Raw genomic sequence first — 9385 nt, forward strand, 5'->3', positions numbered from 1 at the left:
AGCTATGCATTTCCAAAATTCTTCCCATCAATGGTAGGCTAGTCTCCGTGGGAATAGCGAAGCGCCAAGAACATGGAAAACTCTACGAGTTTCCATAATGAAGAAATTCCTTGCAAGCGATTCCAAGGACAAAGTGCTCACCGAATGGGAAGTTTGAAGCTACTTTTTAACGAGACTATTCACAAATATGTAGACAAGTTTTGGTATTTACATCTCACAGCTACCATCTTTCAAAGGATAGACTTAGCCAAACAAAAGCTGAATTTTGTGCAGGATTACCTGAAGAAATGGCCGAGTATGTCAATTCACAACGGCCTAGCACTATCACCAAAGTCATCCACCACACTATGGTTGCTTCAACGATCAATTTAAAACAAGGGCGAGAAGAAATTTCAATGCCATGGAAAACAAGGATCGAAATGAAGCTAAAGGGAAGAGCAATGCCCAAAACTCTTCCCAAGGCAACACCAACAACAACAACAACAAGGCCAAGGAGAAATAAAAATAAGCTCTCTCCCATAGAATTAGAGGCCTTTTGTAAAGACCATAAATGCTTTAATTGTGGGGAGCAAGGACATGGTTATTGTTCTCGCCCCAAAATAAATGTACGCAATGACACTCCTAGAGCTTCCACGGTTGAAGCTCCAAAAGAGGATACACATTGCAAAGGCTCATCCCTTTCCTATGCTTGGGGAAAGGTGTGGGAGCATGATGCTCTTATTCTCTTTGACCCTGGATCTACTCACAACTTTATATCAAAGGAGTTGGCCACCAAGTTGGTCATAAAAGCTTTCGAGATGGGTACGATCACTACTAATGGAGATTCAAGGGAAAACAAGCCTCTCTCATGCCCTTAATTGGGAAGTTGAGGCTTCATGTCCAAAGTTATGTCGACAAACCCTCTCCAACATGAGGATGATGTCTTAGGGGTACCATGGTTCAACCACATGGCTGCCAACATAAAGTTCCCTGAAAGGAAAATCTACTTCACCTACAGGGAAAAGAGCATGCATATAGATGCTAATAAGTCTGGTTGTATTATACCACTTATAAATTCACCTGCTTTTGATAATTGAATGAAAATCTTGATTTCTACGTACATGATTTTTGTCAAAGAATCCACTGATGACCCTAATGTTTAAGGTAAAGATAATAGGAATCAAGAAAAATTAGAGTTGTCTAATTTCTTAAATGGATTCCAAGATTTTTTTATCAAAGACATCCCTCAATGAGGGGATGATGACCAGAACATAAAACTTCTACTTGGGAGCTCACCACCTAATAAGCCTCCTTATACAGTTTCTCAAGCCCAACAAGAGGACATTATGAGGCAAGTGCATGAACTAGTAGATAAAGGGATGGTGAGGCCTAGTTCCTCTCCCTTTTGTTCACCAGTCCTTCTAGTGCAAAAGAAATATGGCGCATACTGCATGTGTGTGAACTATTGAGCACTAAACCGTATCACTATCAAAAATGGATTTCCTGTACCATGGGTAGAATATCTGTTCAATAATCTACAAGGCTTGACCTACTTCAGTCGGGTTGACCTTAAAAGTGGCTATCATCAAATAAGGATAGTGAATGAAGATATCATAAAAACCACGTTTCACCACAACGTTTGGTCTTTATGAATATCTTGTCATGCATTTCGGCTTGAAAAATACTCCAGCACATTCAACTGCTTGATGGAGAAAATATTTTGATCCTACCCTATGTTATTGGAGTGTTCTTTGATGATATCATCATCTAATAATCCAAATCCATTGAGGACATAAGCAACACCTCTAGGTAATTTTGAAGCGTTGAGGGAGAATAAACTTTTCATTAATCCATTAGGGCCAAAAGGCTCAAAAAGGGCTGTGTAAGGAATTGGTTAGCTTGCTAATTAGCGAGCATTTGACGGTCAAAACGGCTCCAAATTTGACCGTTTTGGTATTCAAAGCATATCTTGAGCATTTAAAGAGTATCCCGGTACACAACTTTCAATATAAATAAAGATGTCATTTTCACACTAATTCTTTCCACCTCACCCTACTGGAACCTATTTTGTTGGCTTGGCGGCAAATACGAAATTTTCACTTTTGAATGATGGTTTCCTGACTACTCTCTTTCTCTCAAGCCATTTCATTAGGCTCTCTTCACCCTCACAAGCATTCAAGATGTCTCTACCTTCGCAAGAGGACCGCCATTTCTGGTCTAGCTAGAATGACCACTGTGGTTTTTCTCTCTCTTCACCATTGCAAGAGAACCACCATTTTGTTCTCTTCACCACCTCACAAGCTTTCCAATTTTTCTCACTAGTTTTGCTCGGCCACAAGCTCGCTTCAACCTCACAATTTTCCCATCATTTCTACTCTGCATGGAAACCATTTTTCATCTCTCGTGTCACCCTCACAAGATTTTCAAATTTTCTCACTAGTCTTGCTCTTCCTAGAAGCTCAGTTTAGCCTCACAATTTTCCAAACTCACTAGTTTTGCTCTGGTTAGAAGCTCCCTTCAGCCTCACAAGATTTTTCCATTATTTGCACTCTCCTAGAAACTCATTAAGCTGTTAACACCATATGAAAATCAAGCTCAACCAAGTGTAAGAAACCGTGAGGGGGTTGTGTATCAAAGGTTGCAAGCATCCGAGCTCAAGCATTACAAAGCCAATGGAGCAAGCAAATAGATATGGACAGAAGTCAACTTGTATCCCGTTGATCCACGAACTTGAAGGTAAAAGAAAAATTTGAAGCCTTACTTTCATAAATAGATTCCATGGTGGCCATCTGCATTTGGAGAAGTTATAGAGGATGAGATCAGAGAGCCAACAACAACCACCTTGCTGTGAACATCACAATCCTTCCAAGGAGAAGACTATTTAGATGCAAAGTTACAATATCATTCCTTGCAAAAGACTATCATTTTAACAATATAATTACTTTAAATTTACTTTAAATCTCCTTGTAAATTTACTTTCAATCTCCTTGCAAAACATTCATTTTCACAATATAATAACTTGTAAAGTTATAACATATGTTCCTCTAGCATTGCAACATCACGATTAACACTTTATCTCCCCTTTGCCACACAATCATTTTACTCATCTATAACTCCTAAGGCAAGTTTCCCTTTAACTATTCTAACATTTGTCTGAGATCAAACTTGAGCTTGAAATTTTTTCACTCTTCTATGTAGACTTCCATGTGACCATGATCCTATAACATGACATCTAGAAACCATTGGCATGGACCATCATTATTAGAATCTTCATCACCCGCCTTTAAGCCATGTTAATAAAACTTTGTTGCTTCAGCTCTTTTGACTCAACTTATAACCCGCCTTTAAGCCATGTTAATAAAACTTTGTTGCTTCAGCTCTTTTGACTCAACTTATAATTAAAAATTTCAAATAGGGCAAAATGACAAAATTTTAACATCACATATGAGTCCGAAATGCCCAAAAACCCCGAAAACGACTGGCTATATGCCTCTCCTCGCTACCCCTCTCCTCGCACCGTACGGGATAGTGCCTCCGGAGGCCTTTTTTGGCCATACCGACCTCTCCGGGTGTCAGAACGAGGCATATAGCCAGTCGTTTTCGGGGTTTTTGGGCATTTCGGACTCATCTGTGGTATCAAAAGTTTCAAATAATATAGCTTTTAAAAGTTACAAGTGTTATATATTGTAAAAAATTTGTGACTATGCTTGGGTCCAATATGCTTAGTAGATCTATATATAAAAAGACATCTATATTAGGCAGGAAAGGTGAATCTGTGAATGCAAATAACCCACATGTCATGATTGGGGTAATGAGATTCTAAAACTAACCCCCTATCCTGGGGTAATGTGGCACCAAATTGGTGTTCCAAAAATGACCCACACAACATGAGGGGGTAGTGAGATTCTAGAAATACTCCTTATCCTGTTGTGCAAGCAAGGCATAGTGTGGCACCAAATAGGCCTTTTGCTAATAACTTGTACATATAAGAAAAACCAATGGAATCCAAATAATAAGGTCACTCAATATTTTTTTGCATGGTGTGTGCATGCAACCAGAACGACGCGATGAGGGGGGAGTGACAAGCTGTATGATGCCCTCTTCGCGCGGTCTGGGTAGGAGCAAAAATAATGCAACATGGCGAGTGTCAAAGTGTTTTAGCGCTTTTGCACATGGTTTAGAAAAATAAGTCCAAATAATAAGGTCACTCAAGATTTTTTTTATGGTGCTTGCATGGAACCAGAACGACACGATGAGGGGGGTAGTGACAACCTGCATGATGCCCTCTTCGCGCGGTGTGGGCAAGAGCTAGCGGTGTGGGCAAGAGCTAAAATGGAACCAGAACGACGCGATGAGGGGGGTAGTGACAACTTGCATGTTGCCCTGTTCACGCGGTGTGGGCAAGAGCTGAAATGATGCAACATGGGGAGTGTCAAAGTCTTTGAGCGCTTTTGCACATGATTTAGAAAAATAGTCCAAATAATAAGGTCACTCAAGATTTATGTGCATGGTGTGTGCATGGAGCCAGAACGACGCGATGAGGGGGGGAGTGACAAGCTGTATGATGCCCTCTTCGCGCAGTGTGGGCAGGAGTTAAAATTCAATATGGGGAGTGTCAAAGTCTCTAAGTACTTTTGTACATGATTTAGAAAAACATTAGGAATCCAATTAACAAGGTAATTCAAGTTTCTTATGTGGTGTGGCCGCAGAGCTAGAACAACACGATAGGAGGGTGACAAGCTCACACATGACAAGAGCACTATGGGCAAGAGCTGGACCGGTGCAATAGGAGGAGGAGTGAAAAATTCATTGAGTCCTTTTGCGCACGATGTGGGTACACTAACGAAACGGGGCGAGTGGGGGTAGAGTGTAGTTCAATCAAGCCACAATCGCACAGTGTGGTCATTGATTCAAAACAATGTGAGAAAGGATGTCTTTAGGTGTGGTCCCATGTTGATGTAGATATTATGTACGCAGGTGCTGAGTGCAAGCTCTTGATGCGGTGCTTAGAAGTAGAGGCTAAGTGAAAAGTAGACATTAAAAAAAATACGGAATAGTCATTAATAGGCGTCATCATCAGTGTTTGAAAAGAAAGATTTCGTATCTTCTAGCTTAATATTGTACAATATTAAATAGAAAAGAGCACTTGTACATCAGGCCCAGAATATGATGTTATTAATAGGCGTCATCATCACTGTTTGAAAAGAAAGATTTCGTATCTTCTAGCTTAGTATTGTACAATATTAAACAGAAAAGAGCACTTGTACATCAGGCCCAGAATATGATGTTATACATCAAAAATAACAGGAACGCCCTCAAATATAGGCAATTTAGCCAAATGAAAGTGACATCTAGACGTTTTCCGCTAAAGTGGAAGCACAAAAGCTCAAGCTAGAGGAGATAGGAATGCCATACTTTTGTATACGTGTCAAGTGAGTATTGGCCTATTTCTTAATCCATGGATTACCAAACAGCCCTTTTTTAGACATTTTTGGCCCTAATGCCAAAGAAGGATGATTTTTTCCTTTAGGAGATTCAATACTTAGGTCAAATTATCTCTCAAGATGGTATCGGTATGCAAAGTTAGAGGTAATCTACATGAGCTATGAAGCTTTATTGGTATGTGTGCATATACTATAGATGCTTCATAGCTAAGTTCTCCCAAATAGCGGGACCATTACATGACTTGACAAAGAAGAACCTTAAGTACATATGGTCTACCAAGGAGTAAAATGCTTTTCATAAGCTTAAAGAAAATCTTACCTCTCAACCTGTGCTTACGCTTGTGGACCTCTCAAAACCATTTGAGGTTGAATGTGATGCTTGTGGAGATTGCCTTGGAGTAGTCTTGCTTCAAGGAGGGCATGCCATAGCATATGATAGTCGAAGACTCAATTCCAATGAGCGTGTCATGGGCATCTACGAAAAGGATCTACTAGTTTTCCTACATGCCCTTGATACATGAAAGCACTACCTTTTGGGGACTCCATTCATCCTACAAACAGATCACTAAAGTCCTTGATAGATGAGTATGCTACTTACCCCGATTTTAAAGATGTAATTTTAGCCCTTGCCTTAGGGAAGAAATAAGAACCATTCACTTTGCAGGATGGTTATCTTCTCCATGGAAATTGGCTATGTGTTACTCTCTTCGCAAGAAAGTAAAATATGAGTCCCACGCTCCTCCATATGTGGGGCATAGAGGGATTCAACCTACTCTTCAAGGAGTAAAGACGTATTTCTATTGGCCGACCATGAAAGTGGGCATACAAGAGTATGTTTCCAAATGTGTGGTATGCCAAAAAGACCAAGTATGATAGGGGGAAGCAACCTAGATTACTCCATCCATTGCCAATTCATAATTCACCATGAAAGAGTATATCCATGGATTTTATCTTTGAATTTCGCAAGTCTATCCATGGGAATATGGACAATATTTGATAGGTTTAGCAAACAAGCACATTTCATACCTGTCAAAATGACTATCAAGGCACACCAAATGGCAACCCTCTTCATATCCCAAATTTTTAAACACCATGGATTGCCAACATCAATAGTGTCGGATAGAGATCCTTGAATGACTAGTAATTTCTAGAAGGGTCTCTTTGAGAATCTAGGTACATGGCTAAAATTATCTTCGGCCTATCACCCACAAATGGATGGCCAAAGTGAAATCGCCAACCTTAAGATTCTCGATCTACTCAAGAATAATGTTACAAAAGTAGATCAATGTGCCCAATGGGAGAAGTACTTACCTCTTGTAGAGTATGCGTACAATAACACTATCCATACCACTACAAGGAAGGCTCCTTTTGAAATTATTGAGGGAAGACCTCAAAGTCCCTTGTTACTTAAGGTACATGGGAAGATCTTTGCCGCTTATGAGTATAGTCAAGACCTACAAGAATATTTTCAAAAGATTAAGGAGCCTATATCCATCTCGCAACAAAGACAAAAGGTTGCTGCTGACAAGCACAAAAGGGCCTTAGCCTTCAAGGAAAATGATTGGGTCCTACTCAAGTTTCCCAGGGCTCGATTGAGCCAAACTACGGGCAAAAATCCTACGGGCCACCAAAAGTATTATGCTAAGTTAGCAAAAAAAATACTAGGGTCCTTTCCAAATTTTAAAATCAATCAATGAAATGGCCTATCAACTCAAGTTTCCCAACCATTGGCTCACTCATAATGCTTTTCATGTGAGCCTACGCAAGCCTTACAAAGGCGAGCCACCAGAAGAACCAATAATTGAGGATCCACCAAAGATAGAATATCAAGAAGAGGTGCTACAACCCAAATCAATTCTTTGACACGAAGAAAAGGTACTAAGACATGGTAATATTATCTGACTGTATCTTATTAAATTTAAAAACTATCCTTTTGAAGATCTAAATGGATGCAGGGAACACAGCTTAAGGATAGTTGGAACCTTGTCAATACTTACAATGCTATACTAGAGTAAGCAAATGTAAATGCTTTCTAAATGAACAATGTTTTTGTCTTATAAGGATAATGCTATTTTGTGCACAAATTTAAATAATATGCATGCTTAGAATCATGTTTGTGTTATGACAACATCACTCAAACGCCAAGTAAAATTTGGCACTCTACTTTGGGAGTATGATATGGACTAAATAGCAGACATGCTTGTGGATGCTAAGTCTCCCAAGCACCAAATGGACTAGTCATCCATTCTGGAATGATTTTGTAGGGTAAAAAGGGATCCTCTACCCGCTAAAAAACATAGACTAATGAACTAAGAATTTATCTCTTCTACCTCATAGTCGAGGACAACTACGGTTTCAAGAGAGAGGTAATGTCATAAAATCTAATATATATATATATATTCCAAAAAGACTTTTTCATATTGAACTGATCATTTAATATGGGAGAGATGAATGGGAACAAGAGGTAGAATATAGATATGTGCATATAATGGAGCTTATAAGACCTTAGGGTTAGCTTTATTAAAGACCTCCAAAGGTTAGTGTTAAAAGTCCTTAGACCTAGGATCTTAAGCAAGTTGGGGCTGACCTTGAGGTGGGAACCCTACCCAAGCTTGAGTTGCTTGTCGTGCTTGCTGATTAAGGTGCTTAAGGTGTTTGTGGGAACCTTGCCCAAGCTTGAGGTGCTTGTCATGCTTAAATTACTAAGGTGCTTGAAGTGTTCAAATCAAGCATGATCTCTCAAGAGGCATAAAATGTTGTCATGCTTAAATGAGTAAGGTGCTTTAAGTGTTCATTTCAAACATGGTCTCTTAAAAGGCATTAAAGACTCATGTCAAGATCCTCCCCATTTTTCCCTCATGATGTGCTTGAATCCTATTGGATAGGCTTTAAAGGGGTCCAGTGAGAATTTAGATGCATTTAAATAAATAATTAAGCTCTTTCTCTCAAAGAGGGAAAAGAGGACACTTGTCCAAATGATATAATTAAACAATACAAGAGAGAGAGAGAGAGAGAGAGAGAGAGAGAGAGAGAGAGAGAGAGAGAGAGAGAGAGAGAGAGAGGTCAACCAAGCATGAGAGGTGGGGGACTGATTTGGACATCCTTATTCTCATTCTCACACACACACACACACACACTTTGATGGTGTGAATCAAAGAACTCCATTTCCTTCTCCAAGCTTGAGAAGTTGAGAGCCTACACCAACAACTCTTGGCTATGGAATGAAAATCCAACCAAGAGCCAAGCTTCAATGGCATGCTCATCTTATCTACCATCTATATTACTATGCTAAGATAATCTACAAGAGTATTATATGGTGAGGAAGGTACTATTTCTCGTATGTTACTTCTTCTTACTCTTCCCTACCCTCATTCCCTGCTAGCTCTCTCCACCTTTGAAGGTGTTTGAGGTCTTGGGACTGAGACCGAGGACAAGTTAATGCTTTCATTAAGTTGATTAAGGAAATAATTTTGATGCATGAATCTTTCTATCTTCATTGCATCCATTAGGTATTAAGGAACACAAAGCTTGTAATGTACCAAGTCTCTCATTATGGGAGAATCTATAATTAAAATACTTTTGGGGGGGGGACCAGCTCCAAGTAAATTCAGTTGAGGAAGTAAATCCGGTCCTCAACTGTTGTCAAATTCTCTAATTCTCTCTCTTGCAAAGTATTGTTCATGTCAAGCTAATTATGGTATCATGAATATGTTGCTATCTATCATCAATTCTTCTCTTTATTCTCTTAGAAATGATCACTATAGTTACTTTAATTTTGCTACTTTCCATGTTACAAGTCCAATTCCGTAACAGCACATGCACAACAAACTAGTGAATTGTGACTGGTTTTTGAAATTCAAATTCGATGTTTTCTTGATCTCCGAGCCTTGTGTTGCACAACGGCTAGAATTTTGTGAGCATTGAGACTCGAGGGTTGAGCCTTTGAGGGCGAAGGCTTGCTA

This window comes from Adiantum capillus-veneris, chromosome 27 (genome assembly GCF_014529385.1).
Source record: "Adiantum capillus-veneris isolate H3 chromosome 27, ASM1452938v2, whole genome shotgun sequence".
Classification (NCBI taxonomy): domain Eukaryota; kingdom Viridiplantae; phylum Streptophyta; class Polypodiopsida; order Polypodiales; family Pteridaceae; genus Adiantum; species Adiantum capillus-veneris.